The 12,726-nt window shown below is 46.0% G+C and overlaps 1 protein-coding gene across 1 annotated transcript in view; it reads right to left on the reverse strand.

Moving 5' to 3' along the window:
* The window catches only part of PRKCE (protein kinase C epsilon), a 483,114-nt gene that overhangs the window by 299,412 nt on the left and 170,976 nt on the right, over positions 1-12,726 (reverse strand). The window lies entirely within an intron of this gene.

The raw sequence follows: 12,726 nt of genomic DNA on the forward strand, positions 1-12,726 counted from the left end.
GCTCAGCAGGGAGTCTGCTTCTCCCTCTGACCCTCCCCCCTCTCATGTGCTCTCTCTCATTCTCTCTCTCTCAAATAAATAAATAAAATCTTTAAAAAAAAAGACTGTCTAAAGAAACCCATGTTCCTTAGACTACACAAATTGCTCACAGGGAAGGAAAGAAAAGCATACGATACTATTCACACTCAGAAGGTGTTTACAATCTCACAGAGGAATTAAAAAACAGAGAACAATGCTGAACCCAGCTTAATGATGAGCAGCAGAGGATCACGGATCAAGTATCCGGCGAGTTGGAAATCAGTGTAGAAGAGCAGTCTGGGAAGACTTCATGAAGACGAGAAAGGGGAGTCAATTGAGGTAGAAGAAACAGCATATGCCCATACACCAAGGCTGGGAATGTGCACGGTGCTCGTGGGACACTGAGGGGTGCCCGCCCTCAGGTTGTGTGTTGGCACGTTTTGCAAACCCCACATCCTACCAGGGTTGTAAAGAGTGAGCCAACACCACTAAATTCTTACCATCAACCTTCTCCACCCACCCTCACCTCCCAGCCCACCTCCAAATCCAACTAGCTACTTCTATACAGAACCAGGCTGATCAGAAAAGTTGACGTTTTTGCAAGGTCTGAATTATCCTTACAGAAACTGTGTGCTCCATGAGAGAGTAGTAACTCTGGAAACCCTGGATCACCAAGTACCCCCGGTGGCCTATCCTCGCCTCCACAATTCCATCTGTCTATGCAGAGCTTTAATTGGCTCATGCATGCCAGGCTTGTCTCCCCAGCAAGCTGTGAATTTCTTGGGGGCAGGAGCCCCCACCCCTCCTTATCGTTTTCATCGTCCCCAGCAAAGAGCAGGCACTCATTCAGCAAGCAGTACTGAGAAAGGTTCAGTCTGGTGAACACCTCCTTCTCATTCAAGGTTGAGGTCACCTCCTCTCTGAAGCCGTTCCAGATATTCCCAGTCAGGATTAATTATCCCTTCGATTGTGCTTCTATGGTACACACGCATATCTGAACCCTGGCTCCTAATACACTGGAATACATTGTCCATATGTCTGTCTCATCTGCTAGGCAGAGCCAATGAGAATCACATTTGTGTACCTAGCGCTCACCTCACTGTCTGTTAGTCAGGAGACACTCAATAAACCTTTGGGGAGGGAAAAAGACTTTACCTTTGGAACTCTGAGAGCCTCTTCTGGGGTCATATGCCCCCGCCAAGGCCCCATCCCCAGGAAGGCCTGTGGGCATGTGATCTGTACGAAGGTGACATTCAAATGAAGTGGGAGGGTAACAAGAGGTGGCTCTCCCAGGATCACCACATACTCCCTCTGAGGTAAAAAAAGCTCCCTTGGGACTGATATTCTCCAGGTCCTTCCCCCAGCATTTCATGCCACTCACAGTCCGGGTTCCCTGAGACATTCATGAGACCCACTTTATTTCCAGACCCGGTCTTTAGTGGTTGAGAATATTTAAGGTTTCTCTCAAAATTTTAGTTATGTCAACAGAGGTTTTCAGTGCCTCACAGGTGAGGCCCCTGGTGATATTGCAGGTAGTCTGTCAGGGCAGGGAGTGAGGGAATGCAGAGTTCTTTGGTGGAGGGGCAGAGGGAGAGGGAGGGAGGGAGGGAGAAAGAGAGAGACTCTTTTTTTTTTTGAGAGAGAGAGCATGCATGGGCACAGGGGAGGGGAGGGATAGAGGAAGAGGGAGAGAGAGAATCCTAAGCAGGCTCCACGTTCCACGGAGCCCCACACAGGGCTCGGTCTCACGACCCTGAGATCATGACCTGAGTCGAAATCAAGAGTCAGCTTGCTTAACCGACTGAGTCACCCAGGAGCCCCTGCAGAGAGTTCTCAGCTTGCCCCACAGGGGCCACTCACCTGAGTTGGGAATCTTGAGCTTGGGACCCAGATGGGAACCCAATAGCAAACTGGTGATGCCATGCAGCGACTCTCCCCATCCTCTCTGCCCCAAGAATCTGTGATTTTAGGTTTCTGTCTAAAGAAAATGTTCTCCAGCACCCTCACCCCTAGGAACCCCCACCCCCTCCCACTGCCACAAGCATAACCCAGCCCCCGCACTAAATTACAAACAGGAAAACCAACAGTCAGCTCCACTGAACAGAGCCAAACCAAAATCCTGTCCCTGCCACAAATATCAGGGGTCCTCTTGTCCGAGAGCATGGAATTTAAATAATGTATGCCTTTTAGAGATTAGATCATCTCTATTAAACCCTGGCGGCTAAATGAAACAATTTCTCATATCCTCCAACTCAGAGATTTCCCACGACTACGGGCTTCATTGGCAAAGTACAATGCTATCTGTGAAAAGCGGGGAGGGAGAGAGCAAAGGAATGAGCTGGGCCGGGACGCCTATTTGAAGGCAAGCGGCTTGCCTCTCTTTGCAAAAGGGGAGTGAGAACTTGTGGCAAGACAGGTCATTGACGATAAAATGTATTAGGATATTAAACGTTCAAGATAGCAATCAGAAACCATTTTAGCACCCACTGCTGCTTCAATGCCGATGAACTGCATTTCCAAACAGAAAAAGAGAAATTAAGCTTTTAAACATGCCAAAAGCAACAAAGAGCTTTGCAGCCTGGGCAGATGGCCACAGAGTGCTGGCGAGGCCCCAGCCGGCCCAGTGAGGAGGCGCTGAGAATCCATGTAGGGAGGTTGGACTTCTATGCAGATGACTGGAGGGTTATCAGGTACAAAACGTGGTGGAGTGTGGTGTAACTTCATGGTCAAATTAATTGAATCTCAAATTCGGCTTACAATGACCTGGCCCGGATAAGGAAGCAATGTGGGTGCCCAGGCCTGCACAGCCCCTGCAAGCTGTCCATTGCCATCACCGTCAGGCGCCTGGCACTACATAAAAGCAGGCCTCCTCCCCCCGCCCCCCCCACCCCAGCCATTCCCAGGGTTGGGTCTAAGCTCTTTCTCCTGCACTCAGGGTTCCTCCAAATTCTCCCAGATGCGACCCTGTTTTCCAAATCTCCTTGAAACTCATACATTTACTTCATGAGTCTTCCCAGCTACAATCTCTATTATCTCTGACTATGTTTTCTTTAGACTTCTAGCACCTTTGGCTAGCCCCTCCAGCTTAGGCCAGGAGCAAGCCAGTAGAACAATGGGGAAGACAAACACAGCCTTTGGAGTCAGACCAGGGCTGAATCCCGGCTCGGGCAATCATGTACCTTCCCTGAGCTGGGGCCTCAGTCTCATCATCTGTGAAATGGGCTGTTGTAAAAATTCCATGAGACTCCCACACAAAGCTCTTGGCCCTCAGGAGATACTCGGTACGTGGTGGTGATGTGTGAACTTCCTGGCTCTGTGGCCTGAAGCAAGCGACTACCTTCTCTGAGCCTCAGAATGCTTCTCCATGAAATAGAGCGAATAACAGGCCCTGTGACGTTTGGGCTGTGGTGATGTTAAATGAGATAATCCACGTCAAGTGCTCAGCATGGTGCCCGGCACAAAATCGTCAGTAACCGCTGGTGCTATTGTTTTTAAAAAGCCAAGTCTTCAAATGTGCTACTTAGTCTGATGTTCCTTCCACTCTGTCAAGCTTTTCCCCCAATAAAAAAAGGCATTTTCTTGCCCAAAGTTGATATGATTCCATGTTATTCCAGGACGACCTTACAGAGTTGGGAATATCAAATAAAGCACTGCAGTGAGGGTTTCATGCACAGCCCGTGGGGAGCCCAGGGGCAAAGCAGGCGATAGCCCTGGTCCTCAGAGGCTCATGAGGTGCTCATGAGGAAGGAGAAGGGGAGGGTGGCCGCAGAGTGCCCAAACGCCTGCCATGCCTCACGCACCGTGCCCGGTGCTTAGTTGGCATTAGCTCATTTCATCTCCTGTGAGGCCCGCATTGTTCCCTACTTTTCGGACGGAAAAACTGGAGCTCCGAGAGCTTTAAGCCGGATTCCCACCCGGGGCTCCCTGGGTCACATGGGACAGAGGAGTCTGCCGGAGCTCTGGTGTCAAGCCCTGCCCAGCTTGGGAAGCCTTCTGGGACAATCCAGCGCCAGGCCTCCCCTTCCCGTAGGCCTCCAGCTCTCTGCGTGTTCCTGCTCCCTCTCAGGAACAACAACTGGCTCCCCAGCCAGGCCGGATGGAGGCAGGGCAATGCCTTCAGCACCTTCCCTGCCCCACCAAGAGCTCGGGGTGGGCGGGGGGGGGGGGGGGGGCGGCCGCCGCGGTGGTGGGGAAACAAGTCCTGGGCAGAAGCAAGAGCTCTATTCATTTGAATGAGGAATAAGGCAATGGGGAATGAGGCCAAACCATAGAGAAACCCATGAAAAAGGCCCACTCTGAAAAGCACAAAGTATCACAGGCACTCCTTGGGGTGGTGCCCGACTTCACAAACCCTTCACACACATCATTTCACGTGGTCCTCACAATTCCTTGGAGAGTAAGTATGATGCGCACCACTGCATGTGTGAGAAAGCTGAGGCTAGGGAAGGTAAGTGGCCAGTACAGCATGCCTAGGGAGAACACAGGGGCGCCGTTCACAGGGGAGCCTCTGCGAAATGAGTGCCCTAGAGCTGGACAGCCTGGAGTCTGAGCTCAAACCTGCAACTCCTGCCTCAGTCCAACAGTCCTCCCCCCCACCTCACCTGCCCAGCGGGAAATTCCACCGAGGCTGTGGCACTGTGACCTGCAGGTGTCTGCACGCCATCGTTTTGATGGTGATCAAGTTCAAGGCAAAGGAGGTAAGAAACTCACAGTCAAGCCGCCTCCTAACCATAGGCTCAACTTCCACCAGAGACCTCTAGGCGAACCTTTCCTTGGAACAGCCCGCAAAGGTCACATATGCCCAATTTGAGTTTCGCTTCCTTTTCCCCCTGTTGTCAGGCGCCTAGGGGCTAGAACGAAGCTAGAGGTAGGGAGTGGGTCAGAGGATGAATCCAGAAAGGATGAGGAGAAGGGAGAGAGGCTTGCACTGCCTGTTTGCACCAATTAAGCCCTAGATAATAGACTGTTTCTTTTTTACCTGGAGGAGGGGAGGGGAGTGAGGAAGGAGGAGGCAGAGGGGAATCATCAAGAGAGGAATTCCACGGTTCCTTTCCAAAGCAGGGGTCCCACTTCTCAAGTCCGCACACCCCTTTTTGCTGGCCACTGTCCCCTGGAGGAACCACAGTCACACCACAGTCCCCAGAGGCACCCGGCATGGAAGAGGCAGGCCAGACAGAGCAGGAGACCTTCACGCAGCAGACATCCTCCTCACCCCTGCTTCGGAAAACCCAGAAGGATGAGGCACGATGCTGGCCAAGTCTCGAGCAGCTGTTGGGTGCTGATTCTGAAGCTCGCAGATGGTCAAAGGCTTCATTTGAGGAGGAGTTTGCTACTAGCCCTATTGGTGGAGTGCACTGTTTGAAAGTAGAGGGTGCCCATGTAATTAAATATTTCAAGTCGTCCCAGAGCACTCACTTTCATAAAAGAAGGGGAGACAAGGATTGTTTCTCACTTTCCACAGCAGTGCAAAGATATGACGCACGCTTTAGAGTACATCCCTGCAGGGCAGAATCCTGCCCGACCAGCGCACCGGAGGGATTTAATACATATTGTACATGTTGGCTCAATGGATGAATGGCCTAACTTTCAATTGAGTCAGCACAACTGAATTATGGAGATGATTCATTTGGAAAACCAGCAACCCGTACACTACTGTTCCTAGCAGCTTCATTCAGAACGGCGAAATATTGGAAACAACTCAAAGGCCCGACAACAGGTAAATGAATAAGCAAACCATGCTGCCTGCCCATGATGGAATTTTGCTCGGCCATAAAGAATGAACTACTGATATCTGCAACAAGATGGATGCTACGAGGAAGAAGCCAAACATATCAGAGTACATAATGCATGATTCCACTTATGTGATGTTCTAGAACAGGCAAAACCAATCCAGAGTGACAAAAGGCACATTCGGTGATCTCCTGGAGGTGAAGGAGGGAAGCGAATACAAAGAGGGGTAGAGGAAGCTCTCTGGCCCCGGGGGAGGTGCTCTGTATCTTGATCGAGGCGGTTGTTGCAGGAACATATATATACTTTGTCAAACTGCATCAAGCCTAACACTTCAAATGAATGAACTTCATTGTATGTAAATTATACCTCAATGAAGTAGCTTTTTAAAAGGGAAAAAAGAAGCCATCACTTCATTTCACAGGATTCCTCTACAAGTTTCCTTTAATAACAAATCATCTTCCCACCCTCGGGGCATTTAAAATTTCATATTCCAGTTTTAAAAATAAAAGGTTCATTCAGAGTTTTTCGAGTATATGTGTCACACGACATAATGCACACCTACCCGTGTGGGCACACACATTCCCACACCCACCCACGTGTGCAGAACACACTCGCAGGCACAGCCACCTTCTTCTGTCTTCTGTGATCAAAATACAATAATAGCAAGAAAACCACATCCGAAATGTAGGTTTAAGAGCCTGCTGACTTACTTAAATCTGTCTCTGTGTGCGTGTGTCCCAAGACAATTAGACCAAATCCTCTAGAAGAGTTTTTAATGACCTTAAGGACGTAAATACCCACGGAGAGGGAGCTGCTTAAATGAAATATGGTACATCGTGTGGTAGATCGCTAGGCAAGCCCTAAAAAAAGAATGGAAAGATCGAAATGTACTGATATGAAGTGATCTCTGGGATATATTGAGTGGGGGGGGGAAGCAAGGTGCCATGTGTTTATTATGCGAGGCTACTGTGTGAATACACTCCCCACACACACTCTCACGCTTGTTCCACACAGATTATCTTCAGAAGAAGTCTTTTTTAAAAAAAAAAAAAGATTTTATTTATTTATGACACACAGAGAGAGAGCGAGAGAGGGAACACAAGCAGGGGGAGTGGGAGAGGGGGAAGCAGGCTTCCCGCTGAGCGGGGAGCCCAATGTAGGGCTGATACCAGGACCCTGGGATCATGACCTGAGCCGAAGGCAGACGTTTAACCGACTGAGCCACCCAGGCGCCCCCTCCAGAAGAAGTCTTAATCAACAGGACACAGGGATTGCCTCAAGACATAGGAGGGGGACCAGAAAACAGGAAAAGCTGATTCTTCACTTAAGCTCTTTGAACCCTATGATTTTTTAAATCATGTTCTTGGGTTAACTTGCTACAAAATTTGTCAATACCTTTTTCTCTAGCTATTTCTAACCTCCAATCCCCCAGAGAGCAGCTTGCTTCGGTTACCAGATGCATCTTAAAGATACGCCCCTCGAAACTGGCTAACAGATTGCTTTCCCATCCCCTGTGGCCAGGTCATGGGGACCAACCAAGCAGCAGCCCTCATCTTCACGTGGAAGTCCTGTTGACTGGACTGGAGACCTATGTTGCAGATTCTAGCTCTCCAAGGCCACAGATGGAGTAAACTCAAGTTAGTACTTACTTCCTCTTTTTATTTTATTTTATTATTTATGAGAGAGAGAGAGTGTGTGCAAGTGGGGGGGGGGGGAGAAGGGAGGGGCAGAGGGAGAGGGAGGGAGAAGCAGACTAACTGCAAGACCCTGGGATCATGACCTGAGCCGAACGCAGACACTTAACTGACTGAGCCACCCAGGCACCCCCTGCTTCCTCTTTTCAGCAGGCTCAGAAATAGACCCAGAGAGCTGGCTCCCTCTGAAGATAGAAGTGGCTGAAAACAATTAGCTCTATGTGTGCTCAAATGCTCTCCAGCACTGGGAAAATACCCAAAGGTGCCAAACCTAATATCAGGAGTGTGGAATGGTTTACAAAACTTCATCCAGGAACTGTCTAGATTTTCTAGCTTCCTTCAGGGAAACGGCTTCAGATGCACATGACTGTGCATCCCAAGAGGAGATGGTGCATGCAAACAGCAGGAAACGTAGGCACCTACCCCCAGTGTTCTGAAGTGAGAAATATCCCACCACCCATCGGCACTTTGCATTTTGCATTTTGCGTTGCAATGCTCTCTCTCCTTGGGTGTATTTGTACGTATGTGTTGTATTCTACATTTCCCATCTGTTTCACTAAGACAATACATTATAGTGATTCAGAGAAAAGGCTCTAAAGCTAGCCCTCCTGGGTTCAAATCCCAGCTCTGCCTGTTATAAGCTGTGTGGCCCTTGCTTCAATTTCCTCATCTATCAATTGAGAACCTCAGTGGCATCTGCTTCATGATGTGGGGAGGATCGAATGACATGGTGTAGCACTTGGAGCTGTGCCTGGCACACCGCTAGCAGCCTATAAACGTAAGGTGTCAGGCCAGTATTGTTCCTTCCTGCCCAGACTGTGAGTCGAGGGCTCCTTTTGGGGGGTTCTGCAGTACTTGCTCCAGGGCTAGAGCGCAAGGCGGGTAATCACTAGAGACTCCAAGTGAAACTGAATGGATCCACGTAGAACAATGACAAGCTGAGTAAAGAGCTCAGGAGAGTGCAACCAGAAAAATCATCTTCAGACTTCCCTGTCTCTGTAACATGACAACCCAGCAGAACCTCTGACTGACGGCTGCTCGCAAAGATGTTCAGTTCTTGATTCCCTTCAAAATCCAAGACGTACAATTGTTATTCATCACTTTCAAGCTCCTCAAGAGAGACTGTTTTGTTTGTAAGAATAATCACAACCCGGGCGCCTGGGTGGCTCAGTTGGTTAAGCGACTGCCTTCGGCTCAGGTCATGATCCTGGAGTCCCTGGATCGAGTCCCGCATCGGGTTCCCTGCTCGGCAGGGAGTCTGCTTCTCCCTCTGACCCTCCCCCTTCTCATGTGCTTGCTCTCTCTCATTCTCTCTCTCTCTCAAATAAATAAATAAAATCTTTAAAAAAAAAAAAAAGGAATAATCACAACCCTAGTAAACACCCTTTATTGAGCACTTTTCACACGTCATCTGTGTGAGGGAGGTAATACCCTTATTCTTAACTGTTTCAGGGATGAGAAACTGAGGCTTAAGGATTTAAGTAACCTGCCCACATTCTCACAGCATGAAGATGACAACCCTGGATTAAAGCAGGGCTCTCCAACTATGGACCCAGTGCTCCTGTTGCATTTTATAAAAATCCCAGAAGCACGAAATTTAAGAGTCATAAGCCACTTGGAAATCACTTGGTTAAAATAAGCAAAGAAATACAAATTAAAGGGTAAGATTTTTAAAAACTTTCTTTTCCCTATCAAATGAACCAAAGTTGCTCTGGGGCTATGTATTTTTGTGTTATTTGTTTATTAAAATATAAACAAAATCAAGTGTCATGATATGCTTGTTTTTTTTTTTTTTTAAGATTTTATTTATTACAGAGAGAGAGAGAGCATGAGAGGGGGGAGGGTCAGAGGGAGAAGCAGACTCCCAGCTGAGCAGGGAGCCCAATGCAGGACCTGATCCCAGGACCCTGGGATCATGACCTGAGCTGAAGGCAGATGCTTAACCGACTGAGCCACCCAGGTGCCCATGCTCAGTTTTTAAAAATAAAAAACTACATGTGAACTTATAATGAGAACTGACAGTCCCCTGCCCCATTATTCCCCAGGGGGAGCCAATTTTAACAATTTCTATTTGGGTTTTGCTGGTGGTCACTGCCATGTCCCTAAATAAAATGCTTTTACCTCAATTTCCTGATTTCTTATTTTAGACATTCTTTTTTTGCCTTGCTGCTGTGATCGATGAGGATTTAGTGCACTCACCACCTCCCTCCACTTTCCCCTTCCACAAAATATACATCGCAATTCTCAGTTCCTTCTCTATGCTCTGCAACTGCAAAAAAGCAATCCAAAATGTCAATTTCTTGCTTCATCGACTATAGATAATATTCCTTGACCCTCCACATTATAACTAGAGGACATTAGTGCTTCTTCCAGCCCTCCCTATCCTCTGACCACCTCTCCCATCCACCCCCGTCCTCAACTCTGTCTTTCCTGTTAGATCATCAATGATGACAACACTGACGTTTGGTTCTCTAACTGTAATTGAGGTTCATGTTTTCTGTATATGTTGTTTCAGAAATCTGAAAACAAATTGATAGTGTTTATTTATTTTAAATTTTACATGGCATTACATACACTTTCTTTTCCATGGGTCCAGTGTGACAACCCATGTGCCACTCAATGGAAACTATACCTTGTATCAAATTTAAATGGATTTTTTTTTCCCCACTCAACCAATTGCATTTCTCAGATCAAGTTTTCCCGGGTTCCTTTTCTCTTGGGGTTCGCCCTTCTAGAAACTCCCACTGTCCTCCTTCCTAATGGACTGACTGCTCTCTGGCCTGCTGCACAGCTGGAGTGCTGTGACTTCTTTTCACTGCTTTGCTGGATGTACCTGCTGTTGCTGGAATCCATCATCTTCTTTGTTCTGGGTTATTCCCTTGCTTTTACCAGTAAAGTACTCATTGAAATAAAGTTCTCATTGAAATATTGATTAAGAGTGCCTAGAAAGCCAGCTAAGACATGCCTGTCCTCACACATGATTGATAGTTTGGCTGGATATAGAATTCTAGGAGGAAAAAAAAAATCATTATCAGAACTTTCTTTTTCTAACATAAATATTGCCAGTGAAGCTCATGTTAGCTTGATAGCTGTTGTTTAGTAGGTGACTTTATGTTGTTTTCATTCTTTGTAAGTTCTAGGATCTTTTTTTATCTTAGTGCTGTGAGCACTAAAATAAAGGTTCTGCAGAACGGCTGGCTCCAGGTGAGGCTCCAATCCCCTCAGCACCTGTTCCAGGCTGTGACCCTTCTGTACTGCTATTCTGTTCCATCAATTGCCACCATGCCCTCTACTTTCATCCCCAGAAAGTCACTGAAATAGTTTGATGAAGCTTCTTTCTGTTTACGTAGGTGTTATACAATTTTATCCCTACACTTTTGCCTTTTTCTTTTATTTAGATGGGGTCTTGAGGAGGCAAAGAAACAAACATATTTGCTTCAAGACTACCTTGAATGGAAAATCTAAAAAAAATATCATCTTAAATGATATATAACCCAGTGCTGTAAGAGTAGAGGAGAAACAGACATTCTTATACACTGCTGATGAAGTGTAAACTGGCACAAAATTTGTAGAGAGGGGTTTGGCATTATATAACAAAAATCCTTTGACCTAGCAATTCCACTTCTGGGAAATTATCCCAAATCACACATGTGCAAAACAATTTAACAACAAAGATGATCATTACAGCATTTTTTAAGAGGGTAAAATTAGAAACTAATTGTTTAACAATAGCAAACTACTTAAATAAATTGTGGCATATTCAAATCATTAGATACCATGCCATCATGAAAAAAGATCTTGCTGAATTATATTTAATGACATGGAAAGATATGCAAAATACGGTATTAAGTGAAAGGAAAAATGAGATGATAAAGAAATATGTATTCTATGGTACAATTTTGTAAAACAAAACCAAAAATGTGTATGGCTGGGTACATACACAAAGGGGAAAAAAAAAGATTACCTAGGGGAGAGTGGAATAATGTGTGAGTTTTTTTCTTTGTACATATCTATACTTGTCTAAGCATTTTATTTTTCCTCTATGCCCCAGTATAACTTTTGTGACAAAAAAAAAAAAAAATCAAACAGTGACATTTTTCAAAGTGCTGGAACAAACAATCCTAAAATTTGTATGGAATCAGTAAAGACCCTGAATCGCCAAGGAAATGTTGAAAAAGAAAAACAAAGCTGGGGGCATCACGTTGCCTGATTTCAAGCTATATTACAAAGCAGTGATCACCAAGACAGCATGGTACTGGCACAAAAACAGACATAAAGACCAATGGAACAGAACAGAGAGCCCAGATATGGACCCTCAACTCTATGGTCAAATAATCTTCGACAAAGCAGGAAAAACCATCCAATGGAAAAAAGACAGGCTCTTCAATAAATGGTGCTGGGAAAATTGGACAGCTATATGCAGAAGAATGAAACTCAACCATTCTCTAACACCATACACAAAGATAAACTCAAAATGGATGAAAGACCTCAATGTGAGACAGGAATCCATCAAAATCCTAAAGGAGAACATAGGCAGTAACCTCTTCGACATCAGCCACAGCAACTTCTTTCAAGATACATCTCCAAAAGCTAGTGAAACAAAAGCAAAAATGAACTTTTGAGACTTCATCAAGATAAAAAGCTTCTGCACAACAAAGGAAACAGTCAACAAAACAAAGAGTCCACCCACAGAATGGGAGAAGATATTTGCAAATGACACTACAGACAAAGCACTGATTTCCGAGATCTATAAAGAACTTCTCAAACCCAACACCCAAAAAACAAATAATCAAGTCAAAAAATGGGCAGAAGACATGAACAGACACTTCTCCAAAGAAGACATACAAATGGCTGAGAGACACATGAAAAAATGTTCATCATCATTAGCGATCAGGGAAATCCAAATCAAAAACACATTGAGATACCACCTTACACCAGTCAGAATGGCAAAAATTGACAAGGAAAGAAACAACAAATGTTGGAGAGGTTGTTTCACTGTTGGTGGGAATGCAAGTTGGTACAGCCACTTTGGAAAACGGTGTGGAGGTTCCTCAAAAAATTAAAAATAGAGCTACCCTATGACCCAGCAATTGCACTCCTGGGTATTTACCCCAAAGACACAGATGTAGTGAAAAGAAGAGCCATATGCACCCCAATGTTCCTAGCAGCAATGTCTGCAAAAGCCAAACTGTGTAAAGAGCCGAGATGCCCTTCAACAGAGGAATGGGTAAAGAAGATGTGGTCCATATATACAATGGAATATTACTCAGACATCAGAAAGGAT

The sequence above is a fragment of the Neomonachus schauinslandi genome, chromosome 10, assembly GCF_002201575.2.
Source record: "Neomonachus schauinslandi chromosome 10, ASM220157v2, whole genome shotgun sequence".
Lineage (NCBI taxonomy): Eukaryota > Metazoa > Chordata > Mammalia > Carnivora > Phocidae > Neomonachus > Neomonachus schauinslandi.